Genomic DNA, 25,811 nt, shown 5'->3' on the forward strand with positions numbered 1-25,811 from the left:
GGGTGGACTCCAACTCAAGGTGATCCTCCTACCTCTGCCTCCCCAGTGCTGGAATTAAAGGCATGTGCCATCATGCCCAGCAGAGAGGCAGAGAAAATGGGCACACCAGGGTCTCTAACTGCTTCAAATGAACTCCAAATTCATAGGCCACTTTGTGCATCTAGATTTAAGTAGGTACTAGGGAATCAAACTGCGGTCATTGGCTTTACAGACAAGGTCTTTAACCACTTGGCAAGCTTTCCACGCTTTATCTTTTTCTTTGTTTGTACAATTTCTTCCTGTCCCTTTTTCTTTTCTTTTCTTTCTTTCTTTCTTTTTTTTTTGTTAAAAAGAAAGAATTTTTATACTTTTAGGACTATTCGTCTATCCTATGCTTATAAACACATCTAGTTTTTACAGGAGTTGATACATTAATTATCCCTTTATTTCACATAAACAAGCCCTCTTTCCATTTTCTTTCTGCTAATTAACACACATCTACCTTCCCTTTAAATTTTTAAAAAATTTTTCATTTATTTATTTTATTGGGGTGGGGGGCAGAGAGTATATGGACATGCCAGGGCTTCCTGCCACTTCAAAAGAATTACAGATGCATGTACCACTTGGTGTATCTGGTTTTATGTGAGAACTTGGGAACTGAACTCAAGTCCTTAGACTTTGCAGGCACCACCTGGCTTTACATGGATACTGGGGAATTGAACTCAGGTCCTTAAGAGTTTTCATGCAAGTGCCTTAACCACTGAGCAATCTCCTCCAGTTTCCATTTAAATGGCTGCTTTCTTTTGTACTCACAATCTATACTAAGGTTTTCAAATTGCATGCTGACTCCATGAGCACTTCTAATCTGATGCCCAGCAGTCCTTTAAATACTCCATTGAAATCACAATCATTAATTGTAATGGATTACCTTATTAAATCTAAAATTTATATGTTTCTGTGCTTATTGGATCTCCCCAAAGAATAATAAACGCCGTTTGGAGTGTCTGGTTCATCATGGTATTTCCCAGATATTCTGACTAGAGTAGACGTGGCACCCCATACCTGGAGTGACTTTTGTAGTCATCTACACAACCTCCCTCCTCAAACCTCCTTTAGTTTTCAGAGACCCTGATTATGCTTTTGCTTGATATGAATTTTATTGAGGTGAGATATTCCATAAGGACAATCCATATGGTCTTTTTCTGTCACTAAATCCTGTTAGTCCTAGAGACTCATGAGTATCTATTTTCTACCTTATTTCCACTTCATTCTTAATGAAATTTTTCTTATTATCCCTAACAGTCTCCTAGCCTCCTCCTATTCCTCTTGTCCGGCCTATCCTTCATGACACAGCACCACACTCTTCATTGGAAACAAAGTGCTCATTCTGCTTAGTTGCAGCAGCTCCTGGAGTTCTACCATTCAACTCTGACTGATCTTTATTGCCTTATCCCTCAATAATTTCTTACTTGATCTTTGTGTTGCAAACATTTAAATATCATGCTCCTCAAGTTTTATAAATATAAATGAGTAAAAAATATAAGTAAATAAATATATGCATCTTTCTCATCCAGTTCTGGAATTATTTCTCCCTTTAGCTACTTAAGTTGTCTGTCAATACTGAATCCAAAAGATACCTGCCTAGATAAGCTCTGTCAGATATCTCCAAATGAAATTGATCTTCCTCTCCTTTAAATTTCCACAAGATGTTGCATTCTTTTCATGGTATGCCTCACATTATATATTTATTAAACATTTATGTCTGTATTTTGCTCTTGCTTAGTAGATTATATATTCTTTGAATATAGAAATATTGTAGCTATATCTTATTTTCTTTGTATTTAGCAGAGTATTTTTTCTTCTGATGCTTTACTGAGACTTAATTTACATCCAATAAAATCCATTTTATGTGTATAGTTAAGTGTATTTTGTAGTTGCATACAGCTACCATATGACAGTTATAAACACGAATGCTTTTATTACAGTGAATGGTTTTTGTATATACCTCCCTTTCCCTTTAATCCACAACTTCAGGTGTTGACAAGCCTTTCTGAAACTATACTTTTACCTCTTCCAGAATTTGAAAAATTAGAATCATAATATTCATTATCTTTTGGGTTTGACTGCTTTTAGTTTGAATAATGTTCTGAAATATATCCATGGTGTTTCTTATTTTAAATAACTTCATGTATTAATATTCTGTATTATTGATGAGTTTGTATATAGAACAGCTTATTTATCATTCATAAATCTGGGGATATTTTGGTTGATTCCAGTTTGGGATGACTATTGTAAACAACACTGTTATAAACTTTGTTCTTGTTAAGCAAGTTTCTTTTTGTTGTTGTTGCTTTTGTTTTCATTTTTCGAGGTTGGGTGTCACTCTAGCCCAGGCTGACCTGGAAGTTACTCTGTATTTTCAGAGTGGCCTCGAACTCCCAGTGATCCTCCTACCTCTGACTCCCGAGTGCTGGGATTAAAGGTGTGCGCCACCACGCCCAGCAGATGAGTTGTTGTATAAATATGTTCTTTCATTTCTCTTGAGTATATATGTAAGAATGGAATAATAGGTCATATGGTTTTAACCTTATAGTAACCCTAAAAATATTTTAAGAAACTGAGGAGAAGGCTTAAGAGAGTGTGGTGTCATAACACAGGGCAAAGAAAAGACTGTTGGATCCTCCTTTAACAGTCAGTCTGGTAATAAGCAGCATTCACTTGTGTACTTCCTAGATTGGAGTCAGTTTTCAGGTCTGGAATCTCCTGACTAAAAGGAGCCTTTATTCCTAGGGGGCATGTCACAGCAACTTTAATAATTGTGTGTTGTAATCATTTCCTGAGTTCCTTAGCAAAAGAGCCTATGTGACCTACTTAAATGGTGTACTGAACTGAAAGAAACATCCAGAAAATTCAAGAACTAGGGGACTGATGTAGAAGTTGTCTGATACTTAAAAAACCATGGCATCCTCATAGCTCCCTACTACCGTGGTAATTTATAAAACTTTTGAAATTCAAATTAATATTCATTTTCCAATGGGACTGCTGAGTCCACAAACCTATTCACTAATCATTTCCTAAAAATATAATTTGGATGGGTTATTTGGTTTTCACTGGTTGTTTGACCTTCTAGGCAAGAGTTACTGCAATTAAAAAGATCAAATGAAATTCCTCTGAAATGGCCCCACCTATTCTGGAGGTGAATTCTAGGGATTGGGTGTAGGGAGAGTCTGGCAGAGATTAGTCAGCCATACCCTTTCATTTACTTATTTCCTTTTAATTTTCCAGTCCAGATCTTTCAGAAACTGCTGATGAATCCTCAAGAAAACTACATAACTGCAATTTCAATCACACAGAACTCTGACTACAGCATGGAGCCCGATATTCCATTGTTACCAGAGAAGAAGACACATACAATCTCAGCTATAGGGTACTGGGGTTTCTGAATATATACTCTTTTGATAATAAAAGAGATTGAGAAAGAGTTCACATTTATAAGCAAAATATTTATTAATAGGCATCCTCTACTTTAGGCAAAGTTAACTTGTCCTCTTTCTCTCATATGCTCTCATAGTAGGGTATGTAAAGACGTGGATAGTCTAAATAATCCACATAACTTCAAATTGATCTGATATATCATGAACACTGACTGGACATGGAAAGGAAAAGTCAGTTCAGGTACTACAGGAAAAATGTAGACCCGGCCTGTACTCCTCTGTTGGTCTCAACGAGGGTCGTTTCTTCTCTTTAAGGATGACTAATTTGAATGCCTATTTAGAAATCTTTAGTCACTGATTATAGAATCTCCATCTTGCATGTTCAAAATCATCAGAAATAGCTCTTTCTCACCACATTTTTTTTCATGTTCTCCACTAAAACAAAAGTCAGAAACCCTCTCTCCCTCTGCTTTTTCTTTCTGTGTCCTGTAAAAGGGTCATCCACGTTGGGCTCCATGCCTGTACTCTGTCTCATGCCATAATCTAGCTTTTCCCATTTTGCTTCTGTTTCATATCATACACTGACAATAAGGCTATTTATATAATCAACAATGACCTCCATGTTGATAAATATGGACACTTGGTCAATCTCATTTGAGTTTGTAGTGGTGTTTGACATTATTTTCTAATGGTTACTGTTTAGATCTCAAAGGTCTACCAAAGGCCATAACATATGTTGAAGCTGATTGAACTGTTGGAAGTCATGGGATCACTAGAAAGTGAAACTTCATGGAAGAAAGTTAGGCCATTGGCAGGCCCTTGAGGAAGTGTCAGTACGCAGAAAGCTACTTCTCTCCTTTTACATCCCAGCTGTCAAGAGATAAGCAGTTCTGTTGTACAAGGAGCTTTATTTCTTGCAGTTCTGCTTTAACACAGGCCCCCAAACAATTCAACTGAATGACTACAGAATGCAAATTCTGAAGTTAGGAGCCAAAACAAGCCTTTCTTCCTGTGAAGTAGGTTTTCAAGGTTACTTTGTCATAGAGAGAGAGAAGCTTCAACACAAGAATTGTAACTGTCTTGAGTTCCAGACTCCTAAAACCAACTGCCTACTTGACATTTTTACTTGGATGGTTCAATCACCTCAAGCTCAAATTATTTGCTTGTTTCTCTTGGGAGCCCCTGTCTCAGGAGCCATAGAGACTCTGAGTTTAACTCATTCTCAGCACATGAACTGACTCCCTGTAGCTTATCTACCACATGGAAGTTATTCTTTCCTCTCAATGTCCCTGAAATGTGTCCTTTTTCTTTAAAAAAAATTCTATTTCTCTACTATCTTTGCTCTTCCCATGGACTCTTTCAGTTGTACTATTTCCATGTTCTCTAAGCTACCCAAACACAGTAAGTTTTTAATTTTTTTTATTTGAGAGAGAAAGAGGGAAAGAGTGAGAGTGAGAGAGAGACAGAGACAGATACAGAGATGGAGAATGGGTGTACCAGGGTCACCAGCCATTGCAAAGGAATTCCAGACATGTGCACCACCTTGTGCATCTGGCTTACATGGGTCCTGGGGAGTTGAACCTGGGTCCTTTGGCCTTGTAAGCAAGAGCCTTAACTGCCAAGCCATCTCTCCAGCCTCAGAGTGAATTTTAAAAGTCACCCTTCCATGGAACATGTTAATAAAATAAAATTTCAAGTACTTGATATGGGAAAAAATGTTGCATGTGGCCTTTTGTCATTTTCCTTTGTTCCACTCTAATCTTGCACAATTTTCTCACCCTACACCTTTCAAACAGGTCATATACTTGCCATTCCACAAATTCTGTGGTGGGGGGGCTTCTTTGGCCACCTCAGCCATATCCTCCTATAAAATGGCTCCAATACATACAGGTAATTCTGTGATTTATAACATATTTTACTACATGTTAAATACTATGAAAATAATTTCATATAACACAGTATCCATAATGCTACTATGTCATAGGGACTTAAATTTTTTATTTTATATATCAGCCAACTGAATCAGGAGAGGCAAAGTAACTTGCTGTGAGTCATACAACTGTACATAGCAGCTAGAAATGATTCCAAGCATCTAACTCCAAAGTCCATACTTAACCATTCCAAATTTATGATGTTTCTCTCAGTGACATTTATCTCCTAACAATTTGAACTTATTTGTGTAATTAGTTATGAATGTTTATTTTATTATGAAAGAAACATGATATGCACATACCGTGGTACATACTATGGCTAGTGATGGAAACAACTGAATCAACTAAGTATCTAGTAACTGTTTGGATGTTAACTGCCATTTATATATGTGTTCTCTCTTGGAATTATAAGTGGTGAGTTTAAATAATTTCTTGAAAAATTTAAATGAACATTAGACAGGAGACTTTGAAATAAGCAATGTATTTTTTATTGCCATGCAACTTAAAAAAATGAAAGGCCTGGAGTAGAAAGATCAGCATTTCTGAAATGCTACAGAACATATTCATTTTTCATAAATGTTCAAAGTTTCATGAACCAGAAGTCATCTTCACTTCTTCTGATTAATTATGAATTCAAATGCCTTGTCAAGCAAAAGCCAAGGGATGGTAAAAGAAGGTAACATTTTCCTGATTATAAAATAACACATGTTCATTATTTGAAATTTTGAAATGTCAAAGATTATTAAGAATAAATTAAGAATCATTCACTGCTCAATCTACCAAGAAAGGAAAAGCAGAATTAATGTGTTGAACAAAATCATGTCATTGTATACATACACATAAAAGCAAAAAGTAAGTAATATGCCATACATGGCAAATATTGAAGCATATATGCATATGTGTACGAGAGGGTACATATTCAAAATTTACATACTGCTTCACATAAGTCCTTATTTCTTATGTAATTTTGTATCAGAAGTGTATTTTACTACTCCTAAATGTTTTCCAAAAATCTATTTAGTTACTGTATAATATCCTATGCCATGATTTATTTTTTACCATTTTTGTCTTAAATGCACTATTTTCTTTATAATAAATGATTCCAATAACCATATATGTATAAATCACTGTCAAAATATCTAAAACTTTCCTTATGTTAAAGTCCCTGAAGTGAAAATAGTTCATTTAGAAAGAATGAACTTGTTTAGTCTCCTGGCTCATGTTGCCTGACTGCTTTACAGCAAGGTTGTAGGCAATCTGACCCTCTTAAAAGAATTACACACAGGTGTCTAGTCTATTATGCCTTCACCAGCATTAAATAATGCTCCAGGAAACAAAATTTTTGATGATCAGGAGATTTGATAACCCTATGTTAATGACTGTTTAGGAAATAGGCATTCTCATATTTTGTAACTGTTATGTAAAAATTACTACAAACTGCATGCTGTGGAATTTTAAAAGTCCTGCTGAAATTTAAATTCATTTACTTTGGATAGCAATTTCACTTCTAGGAATAAATAATCCATCTAGATATACTGATGCTTATTCTCAAAGGCATGTGTATAAAAATATTTCTTCATGAACATTTTGCTTATAACAGCAACAATTTGTAAGCAAGTCAACCATCCACCTAGAGGAGATTGATCTTGTAAATATGGCATGGTTATTACCAGAGAACATTGGTTCAATTGGTGTTCTTTATGTTGAAAATAACAAGTCTAACTCATGATGGCTTACATTACTTAAAAAAAAAATACATGGATAACTTAAAAGTCAATAGATAGAATTGTCTTCAAGGAGGCTTGAACTCCAGGGCTATCATTAGGAACAGATATGTAGTTTCTCTGCTCTTCTTTCCATAGTATTCACTACAAAACAGACCTGGTTCTGTGTGTGATCACAAGATATTATGTTCTTCATCTCACAGAGAAAGGAAGCAACTCCCTAGTATGTCCAAAGACCTGAGTTTGGCAAGAAGTAGAAACTGGTGTAATAGTGATATGACTGTAATAGTGATAACTAACTGCTTTATGATTGGATTTGCAGCCCACTCTATGGGAGGGAATTCAGGCCTGGTACTGAAAACCTAGTCGAAAGCCTATAGCTAGGAAGGTCACAGACCTAGGGTGGGTGGGTAATCTCCTACTGCTATTTGGCTAAATGGATATGTTGTACCCATTAAATTGTCCTTTAAATATTTATGCTGGTGTTGATAGATTATTGCTACTCTCACCTTTGTTCAGAGAAGCATCTTTATTTTATTTTATTTTACTTATTTTATTTTTTTTGCAGAGGGCAATGGCTACTAGAGAGGCTCAAAGCTCACCAAATGGTGAGAATCAGTAACTGCTGTATAGGCAGCACTAAATGAAAAATCTTTATCATACCTCCAAGGCTCAGAGAACATTGTGACAGAGAGGGGAAGAAGAAATGCAAGAGCCAGAGAATGGAGAGGCATACTGTGAAATGCTATATACCAGATATGAAGTGGCCATTTCATTTGTAAGTCATAGTGGCTGAATGGGATCTGCACAGACTTGTAAGCTATTGGGCCCATCAACCTTTCAATGTAGGTGATGGATAAGACTCCACTCCCCCCTCAAAAAAAGATATCAAAATAGAAGAGGGATTAATTGGAAAAAAAAAGGGGGGGATTCAGTGGGAGGATATAGGAAAGGGGCACCAAAGAAGATAATGGGAGGGGATTATGATGAAAACACATTGTCTCCATATATGAAAATCATCAATAAAGTAGTCTCTTTTTTTAAGACCTGACCTCTACTCTGATTAAAGCAGCACAGGGCATTTGCATACTCTGAAACAACCACGATTGTTCAAGAATAATATACAGACTGAAGGGTCCAGGTGTCTCTCAAAAATCAATGTAGTGACATCCAGGTGGTGGGAAGGGGGTTGACAATGGAGAGTTAGCCGCAAGTAAAACCGATTTTCACACAAAAATTCAAAATAATTCAGTTTTCAAATATGAGAATGAGTACAGTGGGACCAAGGAGGATAGTGTTGGGTATGATCCAAATGTTTGTATGTATGAAGAACTAAATCGGAAAGTCAGTTTTATATGGACTAATATAAAATGATCTCCTAGATATAAGGCTGGAACAATAAGAAAGTGCTATGAGTACACACCTTTTTTTTCATTTCTATTACCTAGTTCGAATAAAAGTACAGGAGAAGGTGGTGTCTTCCTCTACTATCTTTTTTGAAGTATAGTATGATTTGTGATAGAAAAGAAGTAAAAAGTAGAAAAGAAAAAGTTGAACTGATTCATCCAGTTACTGTAAAGAGTTAATTGCTGAGGAACTAAAACTTATCTTTGCCAGCAGATGGAAAAATCCCAAAGAAGGAACTTTCCACAAAGGGCCCAAAGGGATGATAAGAAGAAAAGACAGTTTAGGCTAAAACAAAGTAAAATGGAAGTCATTGTTAGGGTGGCCTGACTACAGAAATGATTGATATGCAAATTGCCACATCTTGTCTATTCCCTTACCCCCTTGGCTATGAAAACTATAAAATGGAAATAAAATCTCCCCTTGGGGCCAAAGCGTCTTTGGAGGGCTAATTTAAGCCCTCCCCCCCAAATAAACTCCTTTATTTTTCTTCATACTGGCATTGGAGTAATCCTCCCAGAAAATCTCTACAACATCTCAAATTTCTTAGGCACTAATTGCACACATGTATTTATTCCTGAATGAACTGCCCACTATACTTCTTGGCCATCTATGTCCACTGATGAGTATGGTTGCTAGTCTTCAAGAAGACCTCAGAATCCACAGCTCAATAGTCTTTAATTTAGCTGCATTTTACATTAAATTGGGATGGGTTGGTATGACAAATCGAATAAGGCAGATGTGACCAAGGGAGCCTTCCAAGACTAGGTGTTGCAAACACTCTTCTTCTCAGGTAGGGCACAGACAACATCACAAAGGATGCTTTTCCCAAAACCAGTCTGGTGACTGGAGTCGACTGGGATAACTCACAGAGCAGGGTAAGGGGTTACTTGCAGGAGCAATAGATGACACAAAGGCAGCCACACCCTGAAAAATCGCATCCCATCCTGGCTGATCACCTCCCCATAGCTGCTTTAATTCAAGGCCAGCGACCTGACCCAAAAGTCCACCAAGGATAATAGATGACAAGTCATGGAACCTGCATCTGTAGTGCAGCGAGCTACTTACACTCAGTTCCTCCTCCAAGCAGTTGTTGTACCTTAGGGTGGGGGTCTTGCAACCCTTTTCCGCACTTGTTGACTTCCTGAGTCTCTGGAACTTCCTGCCCCTCCCAGGACGAAATGTTTTACTTTCTAATTAACAACCTTGGGGAGTTATTGAGTGACCTTTAAGTTTGAGGGCTCCCCGACCTCACTTCCTGGATCGGAACTCCTTCTTCTCTTTAATGCGGAGGAATCTGCTACATAACAAACGCCAGGTCATATTGACCTTCAGATTTGGTTGCTTACATTGCTTTCTCGGGACACAACTAGGTATCTTCTCATGAAGAGAGCAGCCCTCGGATGTAGGCTGTGGAAAGGAAATTGGGCCTTTGCCCCACAGCCAGCAGTGCACACAAACCAGCTCTGAGTGATCCACCAGCCTTAGGCATACTGTCAGTGGACTACAATATTTGGGGGAAAACTATGAAACTTCAAAGTTGGAACTGTCCAGACTTGCCTCCCTCAAGTTTACGGAATTGTGAAAGGTTTATTTCAGCCTTCAATGAGGGGTGGGGATAGAATCTATCATGTGGAAGAAGACGTGGGGACAGGAGCGTGAAACAGCTGGTCGCGAGACTGTTGTCATCAGAAAGCAGAGAGTGACGAAAGCTGCTGTGGGATGTCTCCTTTTGAAAGAGTCCAGTACCCCAGCAAGCAGGGAAGAAACTCCCTCACAGATGGACATACCCAGATATTGGTTTCTATGGAAAGGGGAAATCCTGTCAAGCAGATAACCAAGATTAGTCATCACAGTGTTGTACTTTGAGCCCATTACCCCACGGTACACTTCCTTTTCTCCTCTTCCCATCCCATTTGTCTCTTGTTCCTCTAGACAACTTCCTTCCCACTTTTGTGTCATATATACTGGTGCAGTGAGAAATTACCCCACCAAGAGCAGCATGTGGAAAAATAAGGTTTATTTTGGCTTACAGGCTCAAGTAGGAAGCTCCATGATGGCAGGGGAAAGGATGGCATGAGCAGAGGGTGGACATCACCCCCTGGCCAACATCAGGTGGACAATAGCAAGACGAGAGTGTGCCAAACATTAGGAAGGGGGAGCTGGCTATAACATCCAAAAGCCTGCCCCCAACAACACACACTCCAGAGGGCGTTAATTTACAAATCTCCATCAGCTGGGGAACCTAGCATCCCAACACCTAAGTTTATGGGGGACACTTGAATCAAACCATCACCTATACCTACAAGATTTTATGTATCTATATAAAATCAAGGAGTCAAATTATGAGAAATCATAGAGTATTTGTCCTTCTGAGATCATCTCAATTCATTTCCTGCAAGTGGCATAACTTCCTTATAGCTGACAAAAACATATGGCTCACTTTTCTTTATCCTTTCTTCTATTTTGCTGGTCCACCTAGGTTGGTTCCATAACAACCACTGTGAATAGTGCTGCAATAAACGTTTAGGTGTGAGTACTCTATCAAGGAATCCTTCCCTGAGAATTGAACAAAATTTTACCACTGATCAATCCCATTATTCAACTTTCTGAGACAAGACTTTTACATTCAATTGTTCTTGGAAAATAGCTCATTCAATAACTATTTATTTATCCCTTTGCATTTATAAGAAACATCTTCAGGGTGCTACCAATACAAGAAAAATATCCTATCTTCAAAATTAGTCCCTGTTGACTGTGGTCATGAGCAACTCGCTCAGGCTAATTGGCAGGTTGATCTGACAGTCGACTTGGTTCCACATGCACTATCTCACATACATTTTGAGCACCTTCCTATATAGTTCTTTCTTTGAGTCATAACAGTGACTTCCGTGTAATGGTTAGTGGGTTTCTATATACCCTGCCTTGATATGAACATAAAATCGTGGGTGTCGGTTAATTTCCAGGTCAAGTTTAATTATCTAGTTGCTTTAGAGTTTGTATATTTAGGATTGCTGAGGATATTCCGGTGCAAATGGCCTTGACAGGGGACAGAGCTTGTTAGCAGTGCGGACAACTCGGATGATCTTTGGGCATCTGACACAAATCAAACAAGATACTTTCTCCACAATTTGTACAGAATTTTGCTTTCAGAAAAATCCATTTCAAGCTGAAAAGCCCTCTGGGGAACACTTTGCAGTGCACCAGGACTGACTGATGAGCCTGAAAGGCAGTGTTCATTGGAGAAAGCTGAACATGTTGTTCTGTACCTCATTTCCCAGCCTGCCAGGCAGAATGAAATGGCCTGGATGACAGCTGACACGGTGAGATGGCCATGAGATCCCACTCACTTATGAAATGAGGCTGTAGACTGCCGTTTGGCTGTGGGAAGCAATGTGTCCAAGTATCATGAAGGAAAAGATGTACCTATTACAGATTCCGCATCCAACTTTTAGGTCCAGTTATGTTCTGCCCCATGACCTTAAGCTCAGCAGAATGTCGGTTCCTGTGACTGACACCAAGACCATTGTATAAACAGATAAGACTTCTTGCTTCCCACGTTTTTTTGGATGGGAGGGGGTAGCTGCTTATTTCTTTCTTGAACCCTGTAGGAGAAGGTCTCCTAGTAACATCAATATCCTCCCAGGCTCCACTTTTGTGCTTCTGTCCATTGAGGCATCTCTCTTCTTATTTTATAGACGTGTATGAGAGTCAATGTCTTATGTGGTTGTTAGATGGCTAATGTTCCTGGCTCTCTCTCTTCCTAACCACACAAGCTTGTGATTTTTGGTACAACTTGCAACATTGATTTTTGTCCTTAAGATGGGCTGCAGCAATAGATTTTTCTTTTTTTAAATCAAAGTACCACAACCCTGTACTGAATCATGGTGAGGGTAGACAGGGTCAACTTGGCTCACTATGGTGTCCTGAGCAAACCATGCTCCTCTGACCATGGTGAGTCTTTGATCATGAATGAGCGCATAGTCTCGTCAACCAATACGAGACTCTCAATTTTTATTTAATTTTTAATTTTTTTTTTTATCATTGCTGCTGTTCCTTGACCACTTTTCTCAATGTTCTTCTCCAACTTAAGTGGGAGTGACAGGAATGGGCTGTTCACATGCGCTGAATCGGTCTTCTATTCTGTTTTCTGGTATCTCTGTGCTCTGGTACCGCTTAATTTGACGTTGGGATTTCTTCCTTTTACCCTTCACTACTCTTTTGATGTGTCATTCACAGATAATGAGATCTTGTGTATAACAGCTATGGCTTATTGAACAACAACAAAAAAAAAATGCAGGGATTTGTTGACTCTTGTAAGCATTGGACAGATCTGACCGGGGTCCATGGGGAACCAAGGTGAAATGCTGCTGGGATCCTGTTGCTCTGACCAAGGTAGCCTCTTCCATCTGTGGAAGCTTCCTCGGTTGTGTGTAGGCTGAACCCAACTTAATCCCAGGGTGTGGAAGAGACTGCCAAAAGCTTTGCACCTCTCAGCTCACATCCAGCATGAAAAGTGTGCTATGAAAATCATCAGTGAGATTCAGGCTGGTTTGGCTTGGATCACGCATCAACCCATGGACTAACTTGCCACCAGACAATGGGTATAGTAGGGCCAGAAATCCCTTTTAAGAAAGGAACCTACCTGAAGATACTCTCCAGAAAGGGTAGTTTTTTTTTTTTTTAATCTTTTTTCTTTTCTTCTTCTGCTTTTTTTTTTTCTTTTTTCAGTTTCTGAAAGTAAGGCAAGAGCATAGTGATTATTTCTTCCTTAAAATATTTTTACTTATTTTAGATATGGTTTTAAATTGAGATATAAAAGGTACACATATTTATGGAGTATCATGGTGTGGTGGTTTCATTCAGGTGTCCCCCATAAACTTAGGTGTTCTGAATGCTAGGTTCCCAGCTGATGGAGATTTGGGAATTAACGCCTCCTGGAGGGAGTGTATTGTTGGGGGTGGGCTTATGGGCTTTATAGCCAGTTTCCCCATGCCAGTGTTTGGCACACCCTCCTGTTGCTGTGGTCCACCTTATGTTGGCCAGGGGGTGATGTCCACCCTCTGCTCATGTCATCGTTTTTCCCTGCCATTGTGGAGCTTCTCCTCGAGCCTGTAATAAATCTCTTTTTCCAGAAGCTGCTCTTGGTTGGGTGATTTCTACCAGCAATGTGAACCGGACTGTAACACATGGGATATTTCAAGTTATGTGCTTTGTTTAGTGATTGAATCAAAGTCAGTATAGTTATCTTCTCAAACACTTTTCTTTCTGGCGAGTCATCAAAAAGCATTGTTTCTAGTCTTTTCTTCTGTCCTTCTTGCTTGCCTTTCTTCTTTCTTTCCTTCCTCCCTTCATTTGGTTTATCTCTTTCTTCTCTTCCTCCTCTTCATCCTCCTTCTCTTCCTCTTTCTCTTTGTTTCCCTTTCTGTTTTTTCATTCTCTTTCTCCTCTCCCCTCTCTCTTTCTTCTTTCAAGTTTTGAGACAAGATCATGTTATGCAGCCCAAGTGGGCCTGGACCTCAGAGCCTGCTATCCTCCTACCCCTTCAAACATTTTTGAATTTACATAGCTATAGTTAACCTGGGATGTAATGGAGCAGTAGGATTGGTTTCTTATCATACCTATGCAAGCCAAGTTTATGTTAAGCTATATGTGTTCCTAATACCACTGAACATAGCCATAAAAACTATCATTTAAATTATTAAATTTACTCTGAATTCTAACATTTGTTTCACTTTGGAGTCAGTCTCTACTGGTTGTCTTCTATCCTGGGAAAAATTCATATTTTCATGTGTTTATATATCGATTGAGTACTTTTCGAGGGTATAATGTGTGTGCATGGGCTTGTGCATGTGTATATGCTGGAGTATATAATTTGATGGGCTTTGGTGTATGTATATGCTTGTGAAATTATCACTATAAACGAAATAGTGAACCCTCCCTCAAATTAGCTTGTGTCCCTGTGCAACCCCTCCTGTTATCTCCTCCCTTCATTGCCCTTTTACCTAGCCAGGCAACTGCTGATCTTTTTTTTTTTTTTAGTTACTGTAAATTAGTGTGAAGTAGTAAACCAAATTTTTCAATTTACTTTACTCTGTTACTTAATGATACTGAAAATCTCTTCATGCACTTATTTGATATACATATATTGATATCAAATATAATATATATTATAACATACTATATATATATATATATATATATATATATATATACACACACATAAATATAAAATAAATATATTATTCACCCTGGGGAAAATGCCTCCGAAAGTTTTGTCTATTTTGTATCCTTTCTTTTCTTTTATAATGTTTTGAAAATTGTTTTTATACTCTGGATATAACTACTTCATACAATATTGCTTTGCAACTATTTTCTCTCAGCTTACGTCTTTTTTCCTTTTTCATAACCGTCTCTTGAAAGGTTGAAGTTGTGTGAAACTGAGACCAAGTAGGTCAGGAGTTAAATATAAAGTTACCAAGTGTTGTAGTCAGTTCCACAATGCTGGAACAAACCAGACACAGTGTAGGGGAGGAATGGGATTCATCTGAAGCTTAAAGAGCTAGCAGACATTCCATCAATGGCAGAAAAAGCTGGATCCCTTTCACAGATCCAAACAGAGAAGTACAACCAAAGAACCAGCTAACACCCAAAAATAGAAATCAGGAACCCAGTCAGGGCTTAGACTGCTCTGCGCACCTTTGGGCTGGATCCTAGGGTCAACCTCCAGCAATGCTTCCTCCAGCTAGGTGGCTGGAGACACAAGTTACAAGCCCAATAAAACATGTAAGTCAATGGGGGACATATATTCCAATTAACACACCAAGGAAACTGTAGCTATATCTTGGTAACTGCTTCTACTAATGGTTAGAACACTCCTTTGTGTTTAAGCATCCTAGAAGTAGCAGTTAGATTTTTCCTACTATGTAAGAAATCAAGATACCAGGGAATTTTTGAAAAGGTACACTAATGAAGTGTCTCCCCCCCACCCGCAAAAAAAAAAAAAAAAAAACCAGCTTCAGTTTAGTATCATTTGAGGGGTTTTGACTCCACTTATAGGATTTCCAAGAAGATTATGGGAAGAAATAATATGAAAGGCAGATTGATACCACCATGATTTTGGAAGGAAAAGGGGGCCACTGTACTCCCAAGGATATGCCACCCACTTCCTAATATCCTTAAAAGGCATAATACAGAGAGCACTAAACCCCTGCAGACCAGCCTGCTCCAGTCCCCTAGAGTGTACTGTTACCTTAATTTGCCTTCATAAATAAGACTCTGCTTAAACTGCCCATGTCTTTTGGCTTGATTCTTTCCTTGGGGAATACAAGAACCAAAGAAACACCATCCAATAATAGAACCTTCATTTCTCTCACACAGAATTGTGAGATGTTGTAAAAGTTCACTATATTTTAGTGTAGGTGAATGTATAAGAATGAATGATCAGAACAACACGATTTTTAATTAAGCATAGAATGAAGGATAGGAGCAAACCTGGATCCAAGCAGCAGATGAAATTTATAGCAGGTGGCACATTCTCCAGTTAAAAATTTAAGCAGAGACTGGAGAGATAGATTAGTGGTTAAATCACTTGCCTGTGAAGCCAAAGGATCCAGATTGACATAAACCAGATGCACAAAGTGGCACATGCATCTGGAGTTCATTTGTAGTGTCTGGAGGTCCTGGTGCTCCCATTCTCTATCTCCCCCTCTTTCTCTGTCAAATACATAAATAAATAGATTTCTTTAAAAGAATGACATTACACTATGCAGTATACTGTATAGCCTAATATTAACTTCATCACTTATTAATTTTATGAAATATTCTTTCACATAATTTTTCCAACCTTTTTTTTTTTCTTTTTTGGTTTTCTGATGTAGGGTCTCACTCTGATCCAGGCTGACCTGGAATTAACTCTGTAGTCTCAGGGTGGCCTTGAACTCATGGCGATCCTCCTACCTCTGCCTCCTGAGTGCTGAGATTAAAGGCATGTGCCACCATGCACAGCTTTTTCCAATTTTTTAATAGAAGAGGCTTATAGATTTAATTCTTTTTAAAAATATTATTTATTTATTTCCAAGCAGAGAGAGAATGAGAAAGAGACAGAGACAGCATACACCAGGGCCTCCAGCCACTCTAGATGCATGCACCACTTTGTGCATCCAACTTTATGTGAATACTAGGGAATCAAACCTGGGTCATTAGGCTTTACAGGCAAGAACCTTAACTGCTGAGCCATCTCTCCAGCCCCTAAGATTTAATTCTATTTTTTTTTTTTTTTTTGAGATAGGGTCTCACTCTGGTCCAGGCTGACCTGGAATTAACTCTGTAGTCTCAAGGTGGCCTTGAACTCATGGTGACCCTCCTACCTCTGCCTCCCAAGGGCTGGGATTAAGATTTAATTCTTAAAAAATTTATGAATAGACATCTAAGTTAGTACCAATGTTATGTTTCAGCTCATAGAAATGCATTTGAGTATTTCCATAGTTAGTATCTTACATATATTTCCATAGGACAATGTTGAAATTAATATTTTATCAACTTTTTTTTTTTTCTTGAGGTTAGAAAACAGTTTTCCAGCCAGGCATGTTGGCTCATGCCTTTAATTCCAGCACTTGAACGGCTGAGATAGGAAGATAATTTGTGAGTCTGAGGCCAGCTCAAGACTACATAGTGAATCCCAGATCAGCCTGGGCTAGAAGACGACCTCAAAAAACTTCAAAAAACCAAAAAGAATAAAAAATAAAAAAACAATTTTCCACAGAGAGAGTTCTAAGTTCTATAAATTTAAGTTTGTAGCAGAAAATTATTTTTTATAAAAGCTTTTTAACCCCTTACTGATAATTACAAATCCTAGATGATTGCATCTATTTGTCTGTCTGTCTGTCTTTGTCTATTCATCCATCTATCTATCATCTCTCTGTCATCTATCTATCATCAATCTCTTATCTAATTTCTGCTTAACTCTTGATCTTGGACTGAATGAAAGACATTCAGTTTTCCTTATCATCCTCTTGAGGCAATTACATAAGACTCTCTGGCTAATGGTAGTTAGCATAATAGTTGTGTTACTTTCGCCTGATTATCACCAAAATACCTAATAAAAACAACTTAGGGAAGGAAGGCTTGATTTTGGCTCACAGTCTCAGAGTGGCCTTGAACTCACTGTGATCCTCCTACCTCTGCCTCCCAAGTGCTGGGATTAAAGGTGTGCACCACCACGCCTGGCTGCAGCCAGGTTTTTTATTTGAGGTCCAGGGCTGAATCAAGAAGTCAGCATGCCTGAGTGCAGAGCATCCAGAAGGGGCTGAGCCTGAACTCAGGCACCTGAGTAATTCCCGCTCTGCAACAGCTGTGAATCACAGGGCAAATATGTGGGGCAATTTCCCTCTCACCACCCCCAGATGCCAGTTCCTGAAGGCTCCACAGCATTCCACTGATCAAACCACGTGTCTGCTAGTACATTTTAGACTCAAACCATAGCTGTGTGTTACATTAAAAGCTTCACACATACGACTCCCAGCTGGAGTGTGTCTAGACAAGAGAACTGCTGGACTAATTTTCACCTTTCAATTTGCACAGAAGCCACCTCTCTTCAAAACTTCCCACTCCTTTTATAAACTTGTGTCTTCTCTAGCCAGTGCCAACTTGGATATTACTGAGAAGAATCAAAACAACACAGGAAAACTACTTATGAGTTTACTACAGTCCCATACATACCTAATTTGATTTTCACAAAGACTCCTCCTTCTTTAATTAGCCATTTCTCTAACTGTGGACAGATAATTCAGGTCGTTCTGTTATTGAATCAATTTCATATGTATGTTAGCTCCAGCAAAGAAATCATTCCCTTAGCTATAAGGATGTAGGTCTGAGGAGATCAGCCAGAGGACCAGGAAGGGATTTTGGTATTCAGAGCCCTCTGAGAGCCCCATCCCCAACTCTGGCAGCTAGTCTGCAATCTTGGGTATAATTCTCTCATTTTCTTTCTTACACACAGACTATAATGATCAACAATCACCTTGGGTACTGATCCATGCCTCCCACTGTGGACTCTCCTCGATCAACCTCTTTCCAAGCTGGCTGTAATGTAGGACTCTAGAGTTTTCTCTAGTCTCTAAGTACTGCTCAGAAATGTTTATCTTTTCCCCCATGGTTCTGAACAAGAAAGAGTATCCCCCAGCCAAAAAGGAAGGCTGCTCCCTTAGCAACAGCAATCTTCTTTTCTCATCATCTTCTCCAGTTCCCTCCTTGGACCATTTCCCCATTCTGTAGCTCAGTGGTCAAGAGACAAAAGAATGTAATTGGTATGCAAAGCTTACATTTAGTATTCACATTGTTCTAACCCAGCAGAAAAGTTCCTCTCAGTACTTTCCTCCCCACTTTCTCCAGAATGACCATCTCACGATGGGGTACAGCAAGTCTTACCATAAGAATACAGAACAGCCTTTCTTCCTTTCCCCCCTTCCCTCCCTCTCTCTCTTTCTGATTTTATTTATTTATTTCTTTGAGGTAGAGTCTCACTGTAGCCCAGGTTGACCTGGGACTCGGCCCAGGGTCATCTCAAACTCATGGTGATCATCTGTCTTTGCCTCCTGAGTGCTAGGATTAAATGTGTGTGCCACCGCTACTGCTTCTGAATATCACTTATTAAACCTGTGTGTGCCTGGGATAATTGGCATTTGGACTTCTCAGATTATACATATATGTATTGTAAGGTTCAGGAGTGACCAAGACCATGGAGCCCACTCTCACTCAAAGATGGAAGCTTTTATTGGGGAAAAACACAAGCTGCCAGGACTGACTCTCAAGAGTGGCGCACAGCCAACTCTGAAATTACAGATAGCGCGCTATATAGAGCTCTTCAGTTGGGGGAAGAGGAGGAATGGAAGGAACTCCCTTGTTCTTTACATTAGCCATAGGGTTTGAGACCAGAAGTGACCAGGTGGGAGATAAGGGGGCAGGAAACCTAGACATGAGCATTGTTAGACTAGGAGAGGATAATGGCTGGGTGGTTCTTCAGAAATATGAATGACTCACTTCCTTATGTCTCTGTCGCCCTCCTGCTGTCCACGGTGACTCCATTTTGTCTTTACCTAACACACACACACACAATCTTTTATAATGTATTATTTGAAAACATTTTTATTTACTTATTTATTTGAGAGAAAGAGGCAGATAGAGAAAGTGATATCATACTCCAGAGCCTCTAGCCATTGCAAAAAACTCCAGACACATGCACCATCTTGTGCATCCAGTACTTTTAAGTCCATTAGCTTTTTCTTTTCTTTCTTTTTTTTTTTTGGTGACAATGATTGTGGCCAGGGTCCCACTTGCTGTTGGGGAAAATGTGGAGGCAGTGTAAAGAAAATGAACTACTGGCCAAAGACCCATAAGACTTAGGAGACTATAGCAAGTCACGCCACTCTTGAGCTTTAACATGTCCCCTTAAAAGATCTCTAATAATAGCTCCCTGCCAGTTCTGTCATTGCAAATGAGATGGCATGTGGGAATAACAATTGAAAACAATGAAGCAAAAACATCTCTTTATTGATGTTGCTTTATAAACAATATATCACACTGATCTCAAGTCAATATATTTTGATGAACATGTACTCCAGTGTGAAAAAAAAAAGACAGCTGCAAACTGTAAAGGTTTATTATCACTTGTAGAAGGCTCCTTCACCTTTTCCATGTAATCCAGAGCATACCTCCACCACCACAACCACTATTCTGATTTCTATAACCATGACATCACTTTTCCTGCGTTTTCCTTCGAGGTAAGTGTGTTTGTAATGTAAGTGTGCTTGACCTATGGCTCCCTGCTCTGATGTGATACTAGTGAGATGCATCGGTTTTGTGTGATTCCTTACATTCGTTCCTTAAGCTGCTTCCAGTCAGATATTTGGTCACAGCAACAACTAAGGCAAGTAAGACACTCCCTTAAGTTGTTTCTGTCAGGCGTTTTTGTCACGGGGGTGAGCAAAGCAACATACCACCTTTGAGTAGCTCCTTTCTCATGGAACCCCATGATTTCATATGGGCATGTCTAAATGTCTAATAAGTTTCTCTTATTGAGGACTTACTGCCTTAGAATGCCTAAAGTGAAAGGAGCCGTGAGAAATAAGAAATGAGATAAGAAGCAAGTGTCAGTTCTGACATACCAGTGACACACAATGGACCCTGACCTTCCTCCCTTCTATCTTCACTTTCCATGGAATGGAACCAGGTCCTTCTGTTCTTCCTCTGCATCTGCCACTGGACTTGCTGCACTTAATAAGCTTCAGCATAGAAGTACATGGAGTTATAGAGGGCTGGCCAACCCAGGCTTCCCTGACCGATCCTCTGTGCTCAGTAGTTCTTCCTTTAGGAGAATGAGAATAAGTTTATCACAGGCTGCCCCACAGTCAGGTCATCAACAAGTAAGAGACTTATGAAAACAAGTAACTAGTGAAAACAAGTAAAATTACCCACTTTGTCCTCACCCCCATCCAAACTGGAGACTTATAAACTTTTTAAAAATTGATTAATTTATTTTTCTTTATTTACTTATTTAAGAGAAAGAGAGAGAGAGAGAGAGAGAGAGAGAGAGAGAGAGAGAGGGAAACAGATAGAGAAAGAATGGGCTCTCCAGGGCCTCTAGTCACTGCAGATGAACTCCAGATGCATGCACCACCTTGTGCCTCTGGCTTATGTGGATACTGAGGAATAGAACCTGGGTCATTAGGCTTCGCAGGTAAGTGCCTTTAACCACTAAGCCATCTCTCCAGACTGTCTTGTACTCTTACATCAGATAAATGCCTATTTGAGGTTGCTATTATTGTGTGTTAAACATAATTACTAGAGCATCAGATAATAGGGATAAGTTTCTCTTTCTTGCTTTCTTTCCTTCTTTCTTTTCTTTTTTAAGCCAGAGTCTCAAGAAGTCTAGATGGGTTTTGAATTCACTGTGTAGGTGAGTATGATTCTCAACTCCTGAACCTTCTCTTTTCACCTCTTAAATGCTGGGATTACAGACATGCCAAGCATACTCAGCTCAGATGCACTTCTGTTGTTAAGGAACAAATTGCCTAAAGTGAAGCCATAAGGGTGTGAACAAAAATCCTTTCCAGTCCATGGTTTTCATCCCCAAGTCAGAGTTTCTCAATTACTTTCTATCTAGTGCTTTATTTGCCTAAACTCAGTTGCCAACATTTCATTGAGAATTCATGGAAAATGAGAATAAATGCTAGTTTCAGGGCTTCATTATTCTCATTGAACTTCATGAGCTTTGACTGCTCACAATTGTACCTCCCTCTGTGAAAAGTGAGCCAAGAAAATCTAAGTAGTGTGGCTCACATGGCACCTCCATCAATAGCAAATGCACTGGAGGTTTCAGTCTTTGATTGGTTAACCTCATGCTTTGGGGCCCAACATTATAACAGGAGTGCAGATGGAGGAATCTCTTTATATCATGATGTCCTGCAAAGAGAGAGAGACTGAGACTGACTGTTCCTAATGACCTACATCATCCAAAGCCCCTCCAAAATACCATTGTCAGTTGGGGACAAAGCTGTCAATTCATGAGCCTATGGGGGACATTCCATATTCAAACCATAGCAGGTAGTAATTATACCTCTCTAATAGATACAATTTAATCATTAACTTAGAAGGAAAATAAAGTTTATTTATTTAGTTTTTTAAAATAATTTTTATTTATCTGTAAGCAGAGAGATAAGAGAATGGGCATGCCACGACATCTTGCCATTGCAAAGGAACTCAGATGCATGCACCACTTTGCACATCTGGCTTTATGTAGGAACTGGAGAACTGAACCTAGATGTCAAGGTTTGCAAGCAAGAGACTTTAACCACTGAGCCCTAACATATTTATTAAACACTGTTCAGAACTAAAATTTTGCCATTAAGGGAGATAAAGATTATATGATTGAAAGTTCTATATTTTCTTTTTGAGATTTAAGGCAAAATGGATATGAGCTATTATATCACTAAATGGAATTTCTTTTTAAACAGATATAAGAGCAATAGAGCTTCTTGTCAATTTAATAACAATTTTGATGTTTAATCTGGTTTCGTTTCTACATAGTCAATTGACCACTAAATTATCTTATTTTGTGTTGAACTAACTTATTTTATGGAAAGAAATTTTTATTATTTTTACTTTTAGCTGGATTTTGCATCATGGTCATTCTGCTTTTAAAAGCCAAATGATCACAGAGATCACTATAAGAGATAATGTTTAATAGCTTCTTTTTATTTTACTTGATTTTATTGCAGGCAATGAATACTCTTCAGAAAGTTGTCTAACATTTTTGAGGGGTCAAATATTTCAGTTTTATAGATATTATTTTTATTCATAATATGAATTCACTATGCTCATGATCTTTGTTTGGGATGATAAATCTGTCATTTTAAAAATTTTAAATCTTGGGCTGGAGAAATTACTTAGTGGTTAAGGCACTTGCCTGTGGACCCTAAGGACCCTAAGGACTCAGGTTCGACTCTCCAGATCCCACGTAAGCCAGACACACAAAGTTGAGGCACGTGCAAGGCTTCACATGTCCACTATGTGGTACAAGCATCAGGAGTTTGATTGCAGTGGCTGAGGCTCTGGTGTGCAAGTTCTCTCTCTCTCCCTTTTCCTTTTCTCTCTCTCTTGCTCTCTCTAAAAAATAAGATTTAAAATCTTTTCCTTAAACTAAACCTTATATGTAACATCCTACTTTGGGCAGATTATATCAGCTCTGTTATGACTGATTTTGTTAAATTAAACCATAGAGTATTGCAGCTGAAAAACCATGTAGCAGTAATTCCTATTCTAAGCGCTATTCGGAAGACTGCTCACGTTGGTAAGTAAGACAGACTTCTAGTGATGGCGACTAGTGGCTGAGGATAGCAGAAGGATGACCATGACACCCGCTGCCGCCTTGCTACTAGAATTGATTTTCTTGTGAGCCTCTACCACTCTGTGACCCTGTTTTCTGTTTCCTTATTTGTCACACTATTGGATAATACATATTTCATGACTTGGAAAAAGACAATTACTTTTATGTGATTCCCCTAATGATAAATAAAGGGACCTTGGAGAGGAAGCAGGCTACATGTACAAATTGTAAAGGAGAGTGTGTGTGTGTTCTATGTGGTTAAAGTTATGAAGGAGAGTGCCGTGCCTTGAATCTGATTCTGGTGATGGACGTTAGGAGTGTCTGGAACAATAGATATTGGTGTGAGCCAAGAGAGCTGAAAAACAGTTTGTCTGGTGTTTTATTTATTATTTTCACTCTGGCGTGGGAGGGGACCAACTCGCCAGGATCTTGGAGTGATCACACATGGGAGAAGTTTATGTATGAATTGACATGGGTAACATGCACCCAGACATGTCAAGTGCAGAACTGGCCACTTAAGTACACTAGCAAGAGAGTGGGTGTCACTTTAGTCATTCTTCTGGTCATTCAGCATTATCTACAGTATGGAAATGAATTCTCTCTCAGGTATAGGGTTGAGGAAACAAAGGGAAAAAGATAATGAGATTGGACAATACATATTGCTCACAGCAGTATAGAAAAAATGCAAGAAACAATAATAAATAATGGATTATAAAATGCAAATCTAGAGAGGAATTTTCTGCCAGGCTTTAATTTTGATGGGTTCTTAAGGTTTTTTAAAAAATGCGTAGTTTGCCAGGCATGGTGGCACATGCTTTTAATCCCAGCATTTGGGAGGCAGAGGTAGGAGGATCGCCTTGAGTTCAAGGCCACCCTGAGACTACATAGTGAACTCCAGGTCATCCGGGGCTAGAGTGAGACACTACCTCAAAAAAAAAAAAAAAAAAAAAAGTAGTTTTCTGTGTCTTGAGCAAGAATGACAAACAGTCTAATTGCCAAAATGCTGTGTACAGAGGGAAGATGAGGCATTAGAGATGAATAGATGCAATTTAATAAGAAATAAGACAGAAGCAAAACAAAATTAAACCCACAGTAGAGAAAGATGCCATAAAGCAGAAAGTACTTTTCTCTTGGCTTGAGTTAAAGCTAAATCAAATAGCTATTAATAATTGATTTTTGTAAAACACAGGCCTGGCATTTGGCTCACATTAAACTAAGGTGCTCTATATGAAAACAAAAGCTGCAACACTGACAAATGTTAGAGTTCATAAAATGAAAGTTACAAAAGACATAATCCAAGAAAAATTTCCTTGGCTCCATCTTTTGAGTCTTTAATTTTTTTTTTTTTAAATACTCTGAGATGGGCTGGAGAGATGGCTTAGTGGTTAGGCGCTTGTCTGTGAAGCCTAAGGGCCCAGGTTCAAGGCTCGATTCCCCAGGACCCACGTTAGCTAGATGTACAAGGGGGCGCATGTGTCTGGAGTTCATTTGCGGTGGCCAGAAGCCCTGGCGCGCCCACTCTCCTCTCTCTCTCTCTCTCTCTCCCTCTCTCTCTTTCTCTCTCTGTCTGCCTCTTTCTCTCTCTGCCTGTCACTCTCAAATAAATAAATAAAAATAAACAAAATTTTTAAAATACTCTGAGAATACACTAATAAGAGAGAAATATTTCTTGTGTTCTTTTTCTGGTTTTCTACTTATGGAACTCAAACTTCTAATGGCCTAGGTTAATTATTATTAATGTAGCTTTTATTAACTTTAGCTTAGTAAGTAATATTTGGCAAATATTAGAATTATCTCTCTAGAATCAGACACAGAGAGCCTATAGGACAGAAGACACAACAAGGTACATGATATAGCCTCAAGTGGTACACTTAGAGGCATCTTAATACTTTCTTTGCCAAAAGAGAAATGATTTGCAGCTAAAAAATATATATATTCTGGGCTGGAGAGATGGCTTAGTAGTTAAGCACTTGCCTGTGAAGCCTAAGAACCCTGGTTCAAGGATCAATTCCCCAGGACCCACGTTAGCCAGATGCACAAGGGGGGGGCGCACGCATCTGGAGTTCGTTTGCAGTGGCTGGAGGCCCTGGCACACCCACTCTCTCTCTCTCTGTATCTGCCTCTTTCTCTCTCTGTCTGTGGCTCTCAAATAAATTAAAAAAAAAAATTATTCTGCTCCAAAAGGCTAGGACAAGGATTAAAAGAAAAACACCTTCATGAGTCATAGTGTAATAAGCTACAAGATGTTAAGCAAAATATTCAGAAATAACAAGTGTCAGGCCATGGCCAGTGGAAAGAGAAAACATCTGAAAATCAAAGCAAATGGCGGGGGCATTTTTCTAGAATGCTGGAGGAAGCACACTCTACTCAGTAGACATTAGACTGAAGGAATATGTTACTTTTTCAAGTCTGAATTTTGGAACAGTTCCAGAGAGACTTGGGATTATCTCTACTT

The sequence above is a fragment of the Jaculus jaculus genome, chromosome 3, assembly GCF_020740685.1.
Source record: "Jaculus jaculus isolate mJacJac1 chromosome 3, mJacJac1.mat.Y.cur, whole genome shotgun sequence".
Taxonomy (NCBI): Eukaryota; Metazoa; Chordata; class Mammalia; order Rodentia; family Dipodidae; genus Jaculus; species Jaculus jaculus.